This window comes from Mus musculus, chromosome 7, assembly GCF_000001635.26.
Source record: "Mus musculus strain C57BL/6J chromosome 7, GRCm38.p6 C57BL/6J".
NCBI lineage: Eukaryota > Metazoa > Chordata > Mammalia > Rodentia > Muridae > Mus > Mus musculus.
The window spans coordinates 21,895,618-21,908,749 of NC_000073.6; the positions used below are offsets into that span (position 1 = coordinate 21,895,618).

Consider the following 13,132-nt stretch of genomic DNA (forward strand, 5'->3'; position numbering starts at 1 on the left):
ATCTCCACCAAATTGGATTCACCTGTATCCTGGTACACCTGCGCAGCACTCAAGATGTTTGTGTCTTATATGAGGAAGTCAGGTGCAAGTCATATGACTTAGCTGCAGTCCCTGGCGCCTTTGGGACTGCCGCCACACCCGCTCCCCACAATTCCCCCTTTTTTCTTTTTTGGCAGAGAGAATGTCTGTAGATAGCCCCTCGCAACCATGCCCCTTACCTGTCTTTGGGAGACAAACAGCATTGGTTTGATCCCTGTCTTAGGTTGGTGACATGCCCAGGGAGTCTTATCACTGACTACCTCTCAATCATGCCAAGCCACTCCTGGGGAGATTGTGTTTTGCTTGCGGCAGGTGCATCAAAAGGCCAGGATATTAATTAACCTATGGCCAGATCTTAATTGCTGCAAGCAAGCCTCATGGGTGAAGGTAGAGGTCTGATCCCCAGTGTGCAAGCATAGGGGCCCTACACAAAACCATCCCTTAGGCTCATCACCCAGAGAGGTCTTGGCCAGCTCCCGTGTCGTTTTTCCTGGGGGAAGGGAACTAGGACACTGAACCTTCATGCAATCAGACGTGCCTTCCACAGGATGCCAACAGCAAGCTATCCTCTGTGCAGTGCTTAGCCTCGCACCCCACGGCATAACGCAGCATAATTTCTTTTAGAGCGGCAAACTGAATCTGAGGAGATTGCCCCGCCTCCACTGCAGCAAAAGCCTATGCTACCATGGCGAAAGTGCGGGCCTGCACACTCTGCACCTAACACATGTGCCAAACACACACACACTATAACAAGCATACATCCCAGGGCTCTCATCCCTGCTCATCTTCCCTGAAGCAAGGGATAGATGGCCAGCGGGGCTATCTCTTTAAGGGGAATTCAGGGATCAAAAAGCGTGGAAAAATTTGAATGTCATGTCGAGCTGGTATCGGCTTCTGGAATACCGAAAGGATCTCCCATCTCGGCTCCATTGTTTGTGCTTGTGGGAATATCCACCACATCCACAGGGGCAACTGGATCAGGAGCCTCATTCTTGCAGCGTCTCACCAATCTCTCCGGCACCCAAAGAGGTTCCGTCTGGTCCTGTGGGAATACACAAACAGACCCTCTCGCCCACGTCAATACCTGATCTGCTCGATCCCCAGGGGGGATGGGCACAATACCTCGTGGTGATGAGACCATAACCTCAATCATCTGTGTGTCCATCTGGGAAGTCAATATGAAAGTCAAGTTTTCACTAGCTTCCCCTCTGTTGGGCAATGATTTCCGTGCCCTTATGGCAATATGATTCACCTGCTTAAACACCTGCACTGGATATCCTGTCTGTTGTTGTGCAAATCGACCTTGATCAAGCAGCATATCTCTATCCCATGCAAATTCAGCTTGATCAGTGAAAATAGGACATCCCAGCAAGGAGAATCTATCCTTTTTCCAGACCTCCAGACAGAAGGTCTGCCCATAGATGGCTGCCGAGGAGGCATAGGGAGGGGGAGCAAAAGCTAATTCGCCTTCCTCCTCTGCCTCAACTCTTTTATTTTGTCCTTTCTGTTCACCTGATAACACTGTGTCTCCTTTCTTTTTCCTTTTTCTTTTTAAGCCCTTTTCCTCTTCTGACATACTTTCTTGTTGCTCTGTAAGGATTTTCTGACCTGTCTTGACTGCCTCTACACACAGTTTCAAACAGTAACAGAGTCCATATATCAGAACAAGCAAGACCAAAACTATCAGACCTACCCACAAAGGGTCAATAGAAGAAAAAAGCATAACTACACAGCGAGGATCTATTGATCACTACACTGAGGTTATCATAGTTCCTTAACTTGTCCCCAAACCATGAACCTTATCTTGTCCCAAAGCCAGGAACCTTTTGTTACCTTGTGCCTGCTTCCTGGCAACTTTATATTCGCCTCTATTTTATCGGAGGTCCTTCCCAAACTCCTGGGGTCGCAAGTTTCACTCACCGTGAACTTACCCTGCCGGCAACCACTGACTGCTGAAAGTTCTGAACTCAGTGGGGGAGTCGGTTCCCCGTACGGGCCACCAATTGTCACATCCGCTCTAGACCAGCAAGAACGACACGACCACCAGTCCTTCTAACAGCAGTTTATTCAGTCCTCATCTTTCTTCTTTCTCTTCATCAGTACCGTTCCCCAGCTGAAGAGTTCTGAATCCACGCCAGATCCTTCTCAACAGTCTGTTTTACAGGAACACTTCATTAACCCCTTCTTCCCCGTTATGCAGTTCTGAATCCTCCCTGTAGCAGGGGGTCTTCGCTCTTGCCTGAAGATGTTTCTTTTCCCGGGTTTCGGCACCACTTGTTGCGTGCGCTCAACTGGCCAGGAAGAACGACGCTGCTACAGGATCCTTCTGCACACATTTATTCAGTCCTGTTTCTTCTTTCTCCATATATCTCCCTTGTTTATATCTCTCCCTTGTTTTTATATCTCCCTTGTTTTTATATCTCCCTTGTTTATATCTCCCTTGTTTTTATATCTCCCCCGAACCCTGGGCCTCTCACTCCTTTTATACTCTCTCTCATCCACGCACCGCAGGCCACGCCCCCTCGCCAGTCGTGAGGCTTCAGCTAATCAGGGCAGCAGGGGCAAATCTCCACCAAATTGGATTCACCTGTATCCTGGTACACCTGCGCAGCACTCAAGATGTTTGTGTCTTATATGAGGAAGTCAGGTGCAAGTCATATGACTTAGCTGCAGTCCCTGGCGCCTTTGGGACTGCCGCCACACCCGCTCCCCACATGGGCAGATTAGTCCTTTCCTTTCTTTCCTTTTTTTCTTTCTATTCTTTATTTTCTCAGGCAAAGATAGGACCCCGTAGGACTGCGCTGCAGGCAGGCGGACCGGCGTGTTCGTTATAAAGACGGGTAAGTATTTATCATGGGGCAATCAGAATCAAAAGGGAAAAAATTGTTCCTGTCAGTGTTTAAACACATGCTGTCTGGAAGAGGCCTAAAAATCTCAGATAAATCTTTACAAGAATTTTATGATTTCGTGCAAAAAATCAGTCCCTGGTTTCCAGAGGAGGGAAGCTTGACACTAGAAGATTGGAAGCGAGTAGGAAAGGATATGAGGAAGTTTCACGAGGAAAATTTATCCAGGAACGTTCCTGACAGTGCTTTTATATTGTGGCAACAGATGAGGGATTTATTGACTGAGAAAACAGACCTAGAATTCCTTGCAGAGGAAGCTCCTTCAGAGCTCTCTGATGATCAGAAAGTGAAACTCAATACTGGTAAAAAGAAATCGTATTGTTCAAGAAAAAAAGGGATAAAGCTAGAAAAAAGTGAATCAGAGATCACTGACAGTGAAAATGATGATGAATGGGAAAGAACTAAGGGAATGGCAAAGTGTGTAATTAAGGGAAGAAAAGATCGTTTTAGTAAGCACACAGATAGCAGTGAGGAGGAGTCTTTAATTATAACACCAGCCACCCGCAGACCAGTGCCAAAGCCAGGTAGACTTTTGCCACCCGTAGGCTTTGATGCTGCTGTGGCAGAGGCAAAAAGGCAAGGAGACTTTACACTCACTTGCCCGGTAATCTGTGAAGAAGGGAGTGAGCCGCAATGGGAACCTTTGTCGTTAAAAACTCTTAAGGAATTACAGTCAGCAGTAAAAACGCTGGGCCCTACTGCACCATATACTTTACAGGTCCTGGATGCAGTAGCTAGTCAGTGGCTGACCCCTTATGATTGGTACCAAACCGCGAAAGCTACTCTTGCTCTCGGAGATTTCATTCTCTGGAGAACAGAATATGAAGAAAGGGCCAGAAAGTTAGTTCAGGAAAGATCTTCATCAAGAAATGGAGCTAGACCCACAGTACCTATGCTTCTTGGGCAGAAAGACTATGCTAGACCAGCAGCGCAACTGAATATTCCTAAGGCAGTGTTGGAGAGAATTAATCAGATAGCTATATCTAGCTGGCGGAGTTTACCTGTACCTGGGGCTAAATCCACAGTCCTTTCAGGAATTAGACAAAAGCATGATGAATCTTATGAAAGTTTTGTAGCTAGATTGGAAGAGGCAGTTTCCAGGATGCTTCCTCCCTCGGAAGGTACTGATATACTAATGAAACAATTGGCTTGGGAAAACGCTAATACCTTGTGTCAAGACCTGATCAGACCAATCTGTAAGACAGGCTCCCTACAAGATTATATAAAAGCATGTGTAGATGCCTCACTGGCTGTAATGCAGGAATTAGCTTACACCACAGCAAGGAAAGGGAAGAAATTCAGCGCTACGTGTGGAATTACATGTTTCAGTTGTGAAAAACCGGGGCACCTGAGAAAAGATTGTAAAAATCTCTCAGGAGACAAGAAGAGCATTCCTTTGGGTCCCTCCCAGTGTTGTGACAAGCACTGGAGAAGTGAATGTAAATCAAAGTCCCATAAGGATGGGACTCAGCTCACTAGAGAAGCTGGAAAGACAAAGAACTATAGAACTGCATGTTTCGGTTGTGACAAACCGGGGCACCTGAGTAAGGATTGTAAAAATCCCTCGGGGAAACAAGAAGGGCCTTTCTCCAGGTCTCTGTCCAGGCTGAGGTGGAAACCTTGGGGGAATGATTGCAGATCAAAGTCCCATAAGGATGGGACTCTGCTCACTAAGAAGCAGGTAAGGCGAAAAACTAAAGGGGCAGTCTCTTAGCCCCGTTCAGAAACTGTGGAGCTCATTATAGGACACAGCTCCAGTTATAAGAAAAACTTCAAGTTGTGAATTCTGATATTTTAGGCTAAATTAAAAGTTATGGTTAAATTATGGTCAAAGTATAAAAAGAGACTTAAAAGTCAAAATATAGGTCACTTCTTACTGTTACCTTATTTACAATTTCCCAATCCTACATTGTGCTAAAAATCCGAAGAAAAGGCTCTATTGAAAGTTAAGTAATCTCCTAAAACATATATAATTCATTCCATAAATGGTATTTTTGTTGGTTGCAGAAAATAGCGTTTTTGCAGGTGACTATAAAATATATGACTAAGTGTGGACTGATGATGGCTTCAAAAAGATTCAGCATGGTAAACTTTTTGGCTATTTGAGACATTTAGCGTATAGAGATTGTGTGTTTTCTCAAAAATTTGCCCTCAGATTAAATAAATTAGAAGTTTGGATGCTTGCCAGAGCTGTTAGAAAATTTTAGGTTTTAATCTTGGTTCAAAAACCTGCCTCTTACAAGCAGGAAAAGAAAGGAAGGGATAAAAGAAAATGGATTTTAAAATTCTCCCAGGGACAGAGAGAAATCGGGGGATGCCCTGTTTCATTCTCTCTGGCCCCTACAGGAGAAATTCTTTGTTGTCTAATGTTCTGTTCGGTGCACCAATCATGTCAATTCATGTATATCTTTTTTGTTTCATTGTCTGAATGATTGTGTCGTTGTCTGAATGACTGTTTTATGTTTCATGTTGAAAAAAAAATAAATAAATAGAACAAAAATAATGGTTAAAACTTTACCTGCTGATTCACTCTCAGTTTGCACAAAGGAGGCTGAGAAAGAGCCTTCACTATAGCCATAAATCAAGCACAGCAAGAGAGGCCCTGCTAGAAACTGTTTTTAAAGAAAAGGAATCTGCAACCTCTTAGTTCTAAGGCAAATAAGCTGATAGTTGTTTTTTCCTAAAACTTTCTCTGCAAGTTTGTGATCATTGTGTTTAGCAAATAACAAATTGCTTTTTTATCTTACAAGTATAGCTATAAAAGGTAAAATTCTTTGATTGATCTAAATTCATAAGATTCATGTAGCTACTTCATTTGGTTTTTGATTGGTCTTAAAGGTATAAATATGATCTAACATGTCTTGGTCATAGAGAATTGGTTTATAAGTTATTTGGGTATAATTAAAAAGATGTAACACTAGTTACAAAGTTAACTTAAAAGTAGTAACTCAAAGATAGAGTCATTTTCAAACAAAAGCACCTGGCATAAATCAGCCCAGAGAACTAGTCCTCTAAAGATACTTCTAAATTGAGATAACATTTTATGTAATTCTTATCTTTAAAGATAATGTCTCTTTAATGAAACATTAAACTGTCATACATTAATGAATTAACAGCCAAATTTTGTAACGTGATAGTGATGTTTTTAGTATTGATTTTAAAGAAAATAAATTGTTTAAAATTGGGTCTTGCTTTCCAAAAGTTATAGATATGTTCTAATATTGCAACAGAAACTTAAAAATTCTGGTTAAAATTGCCAGTGTCCCATTGACTGCAGTTTGCAGTTTAATCAAAAGCTTAAGACTTTTAACTCACCCATAATTAAGATTATTACTAAAATAATCAACTTATAAGAGTGCTAATGCTGCTCACTTGGGACATTCAGCCATACAAAACAAAGTAAAATTAACTAGATATATTCATCTTTGTGCAGAAATTAGACCCCCACACAATCAGTTTGACTATGGCTGCGGCCTTGTAGGACCATAAAAGGTCATAAAAGAAAATGTTTAAGGTATAAGTCATCTTAAGAAAGAGTGTCCAAAATCAGAGGCATGGACAAACAGTTAAATTGCTCCTTTAGAATCTGTCCTCATTGCAGGAGGGCAAGATGCTCAAATTAAAAAATATATACATTTGGGTTAATACAAAGCTTAAAGCAGCCTCAGAGAAGCTTGTGCAAAGTTTCTTGCGTTTTACAGACTGCGCCTAAAAAAGTTCTTGAAACTTCACCCTCCCTGCCTTCAGGGAGAATTTCTTTTAGCTAAACAACATTTTTTCTTTTTTCAGATCTACCCAGGTGTTGTTCATGATTAAGTCTAAACTCAAGATTTATAAAAGGTCAATCAGGCTATAAAACTTATAAAGGCATTACAAAATAACTTGCCTACTTCATGTAAAATTATTATAGATTTAAAAGTCTATTTTTTCCATTTATAAAGAGTTTACTTCTAGTGAACTAGTAACCATTAAAGGTTTTTACCCCTAGGTACGGCTAATATAGTCTTATATTATGTAAGAAATTTTCATTGTCCAGGCTTCAATAGAAGAAGCAAAATAGTTTAAATCTTTCAGTATATATTGTTTCCTAAGTGGAAAGTATTTTATTAACTAATGTCTCTAGAGAGAAGTTTAAAGTTCTAGAAAATAGTTGTTGCTTCATAAGATTCAGAGGCAATGTCTTTTTTAATATCTAGGGTTTTAGTTGTATTAAAAAATTGGTACAAATTTACTTCAAAATTTTATTTTCAAAAAGCTTCCAGGAGATGTTAATGGACTAAGACCTCACCTTAAATTCACCACAAGAGAACCTAAGCCTTTATTAGGTACTATCAAGTGAGATTCAAATTAACTGGAGAGAACTAAAAAGGCTTTAACAGAAAGTAGAGAAAACTTCTATAATATATTGATATCGATTGTAATTGATGGCAATCAAATATTAGCTACATATTCTAGTTATTGTTATTAAATGTGTCCACAGCTATTCTTTGACAAGAAAAAACATTAATGTAAAAATCATCTTTCTTCACCTCAAAGTTTTAACATCCTATTATATATAAGGCTGCTGTGGTACTAATTAAGAATTAAAAATTCTTTTTTCCAAACAGCTATTAGTTATTACAAAATATTGATATTTGACCTATTGCATACCATCATTTTAAATAAAATTAATATTCATCTTAAAAATAAGCTAATTGCTTATTATACATACTTTTGTAAATTCATACATACATGCATCCCATTTACTGTATTTAAAAACAACCTTTCTATGGAAAGAAAAATATATGTAAATTGGATCACATGTTTATTCTTTTGAGTTTCTGCCTACTTTAGCACAGATAATTAAATTATGTGCTGTAGATAGTGTTTTAAAATGTTAAAGATTGCCTGGTAAAAACCTCTTAAGGTAATGCCACGCCAGGTAAATTATAGATCTTATACAAAAATAATTGCCATATAATCTCATTCTTTACATCATCAAAATAGTAATGGCTCGAAATAATAATTTGGTATTTAAAATAAATAAAATAATAAATAAATAAATAAATAAATAAATAAATAAATAAATGTGCATGTCATATTGTAAAGATTTGATCTCAGTGTCCTCAGTTTCTACCTGTTCCACACATTGGTATTAATTCTTGAGGACGTATACTTAATCAATTATTACAAATAGATACTTTTTAATTTTTTAAATAAATCATGCACATGTGACTATTGATACCTTTTTAATCTTTCTAATTACAACTGCTCTAATAAAAATAGCAACTAAAAGTATAGTTGCCTATGTTGATTTTTTTACTTGGTGTTCCAAATCAATTAAAACTGGCTATTATAGCCAAGCATTTGAGACGTTTTATCAACAATTTAATGTTATCCATGTTACTGAGATTTTTATTATTCCCAAGGAAACAGTACTGTGGAACCTTAAATCTATATCTTTTAAAAATTTAGATGTCAAAAATCTCTCTGTCTATGGCACCCTACAATCAGACATACTCATGAGATAAAGGGATCCACTTATTGGCACATGGTATGATCCTGTTCAGATACTTAATATGGGGGAAAGGGGGCAATATTTCTGTTTTTTCCACAGAATGCTACAAGAGCGTGCTAGCTCCCAAAATGATTCATGTGACAGGCTGAGCTGTGAGTTCCTGAGTGCCCTGACAGTGGTGACCAGAAAGCTGTATTGAGTGCACAGAGGAAAAAGAAATCAGTCACTCACAAGCAAAATAAAGAAACTCTTCCTATCTCCGCCATGGACTACAACAAGGAGAGCAGACCTAGTGTCAACTTGGAGACAACTAAAAGAGCTGACTCGTGAGGTGGAAGGACTGCTACAGAGTATTGGACAAGATTTCATCAGAGACTGTTTTTGGCCATTCAGGCCAACTCCCCTATAGCTGTAAAAGCTTGTGTACCTTACCTGTATGCTTATTGTTAGATAATTTTAAGAGTTAAGATCACCAATCTTAACAAGTCTTTTTATATACATTGTAATTCCTGTCAATTAACTAATTGTGTAGAACCTAATTTAGACAAGGAATCTGCTATTATGATTTTGCTTAAGAGACCTGGATATGTTTTACTGCCTGTAGAGTTAGGAAACGATCCTTGGTTTGAGAATTCGGGATTGCAAGCTTTAAAAAGACTAAAAGAACTTATTCGACCTAAGAGATTTGTAGCAGCTTTGATCCTGGGAATTACTGCTTTAATTGCTATTTTAACTACCCTTACAATATCCACCACAGCCTTAGTACAACAACTGCATACTGCTCATTTTGTTAATGACATGCATAAGAATATCTCTGTAGCCTTGTCAGAGTTGTATTTTATAGATAAAAAATTGGAAGCAAAGGTTAACACCCTAAAAGAAGTCGTGCTGGCAATAGGACAAGATATTGCTAATATCAAGACCAGGTTAGCTACTAAATGTCATGCTTCTTTTCTATACATTTATGTCACTCCTTTACCTTACAACCACTGATTAGGAAAAGACAAAAACTCATTTACAGGGTATATGGAAAGATACTGATATTTCTCATGACTTAGAACAGTTAAAGTTAAAAATTTCAGATATTAGTAAAAGCCATCTGGACACTTGGAACATTGATGAATTGGCTAGAGATTTAAAAATAACTTAAGTGCATTGAACCCCCTGAATTGGGTTCAATATATCATCCTAATTGTTATTATTTTTGGCATTACTTTATTAGTAATCATTGTGTTTCCACTCATCTTTAGAGTGCTCCTGAAATCTGTAGCTACGACAAAGCGGGACATCCTGAAACTTCGGCTGAGAATTATAGATAAATTTAAAAAAAAAAAAAAAGGGTGAAATGTCACGGACTCTGGTGGAGTCAGCTTGTGAGGCAGAAATGCCAAAAAGCTGCTCATGAGAAATGAATTTCTAGGACTCTCCTCCTGGATATTCTGGCGAAAGCCAACTCTCCAGTTTGGATCGGTTTGTCAGGCGAAAAGCCTGGAAGCTGTTTCACGAGGATAAGAGTCCAGGGAAATTTTCCTCCCAGAGTTATGGCATCTCTTTCCCTAACCCATTATATTCAAATTTCCACCACATTAATCTAGTGTATAGATTCACGTGCACTCTATATAGTATTACCTTATAGTAAATGCCTTTTAAGATTGTATTCTAACATAGCTAAAGCCTTTTTCCAGTGTTCTTAGATTCCAGATAGCAGCAAGGAGCTTAACCCATTCAGTAAACAATTAAGCACTTGCCATTTTACTCAGCTGTTTACAGATAGAGACTAAAAGTCTCACTGAGATAGAAATCTTTTACTACAGGCTACTTCCATGTCAAGTATAAGTTGATATACTACCCTGATAAGGGGAAACTCTCCAGACAAGATAAGTTTTATTAGACCTAAGAATTTAGAGCTCTGTGATAGCGCATTACTCTTAAGGCCTGTCAAGAGTTAACAACCCCCTGATGCTTTTAACCTTAAAGTGTGAAATTCTTGCCTGGCATTAGGCTGATCCTAGGCAGGGCTTGTTATCCCTAATGTAAACATTTAATTAGTCCCTGTAAATTCCTTTCTGCTGTAACTGGTGAATTTCAGTGTATCTTGTATCCTCTGATAATTCGTTGTTATATAAGTCTGAAGCTCAACCAGAACAATACATTCAGATTCAACACATCTTTCGTGTATCTGTCTGTCATTTTCATCCGGAATCTTTGTCCATCTGCCTAAGAAATCCCATTCTTCACAGACCAGGGACCCAGATTGTCTGTGGCAGCAGAAAGGGAACTTTGGCATACAGAAAAGGCATGAATGGCTAAGGGGCTGATTTGGCAACATTTGAGAGTGTTTTCTTTTTAAATGTAGATAGAGAAAGTCCAGTTCTCTTCTCCTATAGGACTATAGAGCTTGCATCTTGATCCCTATCTCATTGGCCTAGGATAAAAGCCTCAGCCAGTAAAAAAAAAAAATGGGACTGGAGAGTGGCCCCCTCCGATTGCTGGCTTCCCTATATGACCCAGATAAGTGACTAGGCCTAACACTTGTAACTTTCTAAAACAAAGAGGGGCTAGCCCCTAGCCTGCGTGACTGTAATTTGGATGGACTCTAGCTTACCTCATGCAACAAAGCAATCCATGTCTTACACTCCTTCTCCTCCAAGAGCTCCAGAGTTCTGAGAAGTCTTGTTTGAGATTATGAAGTGTTTTTTGAGATGCATGAGACAGGTTACAAGATAAGGCTGCTGTTGACAGTTCCCAGCTTTTCAAGGTGTGTTTTTACTCAAGATGGGTCTTGTTCATGAGATTGTTGTGATTTTCAGCCTTTCTTTTGACCCGTGTGTCCTCTTCATTTATTTGTTCTGTCTGCCCAGCATCTCCTGGGAGAGCTGCTGTGCTCTTCCAGAGAAGGCTTCTGTTAATCAGAGTGCAAGGGACCACAAGCTCTACACAGGCAAGGACTTAATCCAAGGCAGTCACTGGTCACTTCCTGGTATGTCCCCTATGGATGAAGACAAACCAACCCTGGAGGAGGAAGCTGATTTGGGAACAGGTTAGAGATTAGGAACATGCGTCCCAGAAAGGACTGATCTTCTTGTGCAAGCAGCCCAAGGGGAACCTGGAAGCTCTGGGGGACTGGGATGTCCTGCTGAGCCAAGCCTCCCTGGCTATTGGTCACCTTTTTCACCCAACCCAAGTGGATGCTGGCCTGAATTTCCTCTCTCCCAGACCAAGGAGAGTGAGAGGTGCTGCCCCATGCCAGTTAAGTAGATGCTTTTGTTGTTAAGTTCCAGTCCTGGAGGAAGTAGGCTGGGCTGCCCTGTGTGTGTGCTGAGGGGTGCCACCTTGGGTTTGGGGAAAGCACTGGCCCCACAGCTGGCCTGGTTGTTGTCTCCAGGTTCATTGCTCCTAAGTGCAAGCAGTGACTCAGTGTTGCAGTTACTGAAGGCAGAGAGGGCCAAGCAACAGCCTGGCCTGTGAGTGGTGTTTACAGCCCCCTGTCTGAACTCTAAGGCCACTGGGCAGCAGTTTCTCTGCTCTGAGCATGAGCTCCCTAAGACTGAGCTGCTGTAAAGCCTGCTGCTCATCAACCATGCAGATGAGACTCCTGTCCAGACCAGGACTGTGAGCTCTAACTTCAGTGCCCTTTGTGTAGGTAGAGAGTCAGTCCTGAAAATTCCAAAGTCCAAGAGGAGAGAGAATGGACCAGTGTTACTATAGGCTTAGCCTTACCTGGTTGTCTAAGGGGAGGAACTGTGGAAAGCGGAGGGAAGGAGAAGAGCACCCTTCTGCTGTGCCATTTTTCCCATCATGTTTACTGTTTGTTTTGTTTTTCAGGAACTAATAGGGACGTTTCTAAAGGCTTCCTGAATGTGAAGGACCTAGCTAAGGTGAACAACTTGACTCTGAACCTGACCTCTATGTGCTGCTTGACTTGGGTACCCCGAATGCCTTTCCAGATAGTCCTGGCCTCAGTAAGACTGTGGTTACCAATTCATCTCTGTGTGCACGGCAGCCTTTCAAGGGCTGAAGGCTGTACTGGCATGAATTGCTGCCTAAGACATGGTGTACCAGGTCCTGGCTATTGAGGAACCCAGTGACACGTGCTGAGCTATTCCCAGTGTAGATGGCTCAGACTGACATTGCTATCCCCAGACCTAGCTGGTACCTCTCTGGAGGCTGAGCAAGGAGGAAAGTCTGATCTGTTTTCATTAAAGAATCCAAAGACTATAGTGCCCCTGCCTCTGGTCAGGATTCCTCACTTTGCAAGAACATTACAGAATCCCAAGAAGTTGGAGTAGTCGGGCAGAGCCACTCAGCCTTGGGAGTTGCCTAATTAGCAGGTGGGATAAAATATTTATACAAATAAAAATGATAGAGAGTTAAAAATTAAAAACAAAACTCCTTCTCTTTGTTAATGGCAGGCAGCAGCACAGATTTCAGAGACAGTTCATGGTTATCTTCCTTATTTCCTTCCAATGGTGTCACCAGATACAAGGGGAAGTGCTGCAGATGAACCTCACTTGGGTCCTAGATCCAAGGGTGAAACTCGGGGTTCCAGTTATCAGTGGGCAAGGAGTTGGCCTGGATGACAAACAAATACGAACACAAGGGAGTGTGGTATCTGAATGTAATTTGTCAAATTGAGTACCAGACTTTTAATACAGAAGAAAATAGGGGAATTAGGTGACACATCGGCAAG

The 13,132-nt window shown here is 40.6% G+C and overlaps 1 pseudogene; it reads left to right on the forward strand.

The window, feature by feature from the left end:
- Nucleotides 11,740–12,548, forward strand: Gm18057 (predicted gene, 18057; annotated as a pseudogene).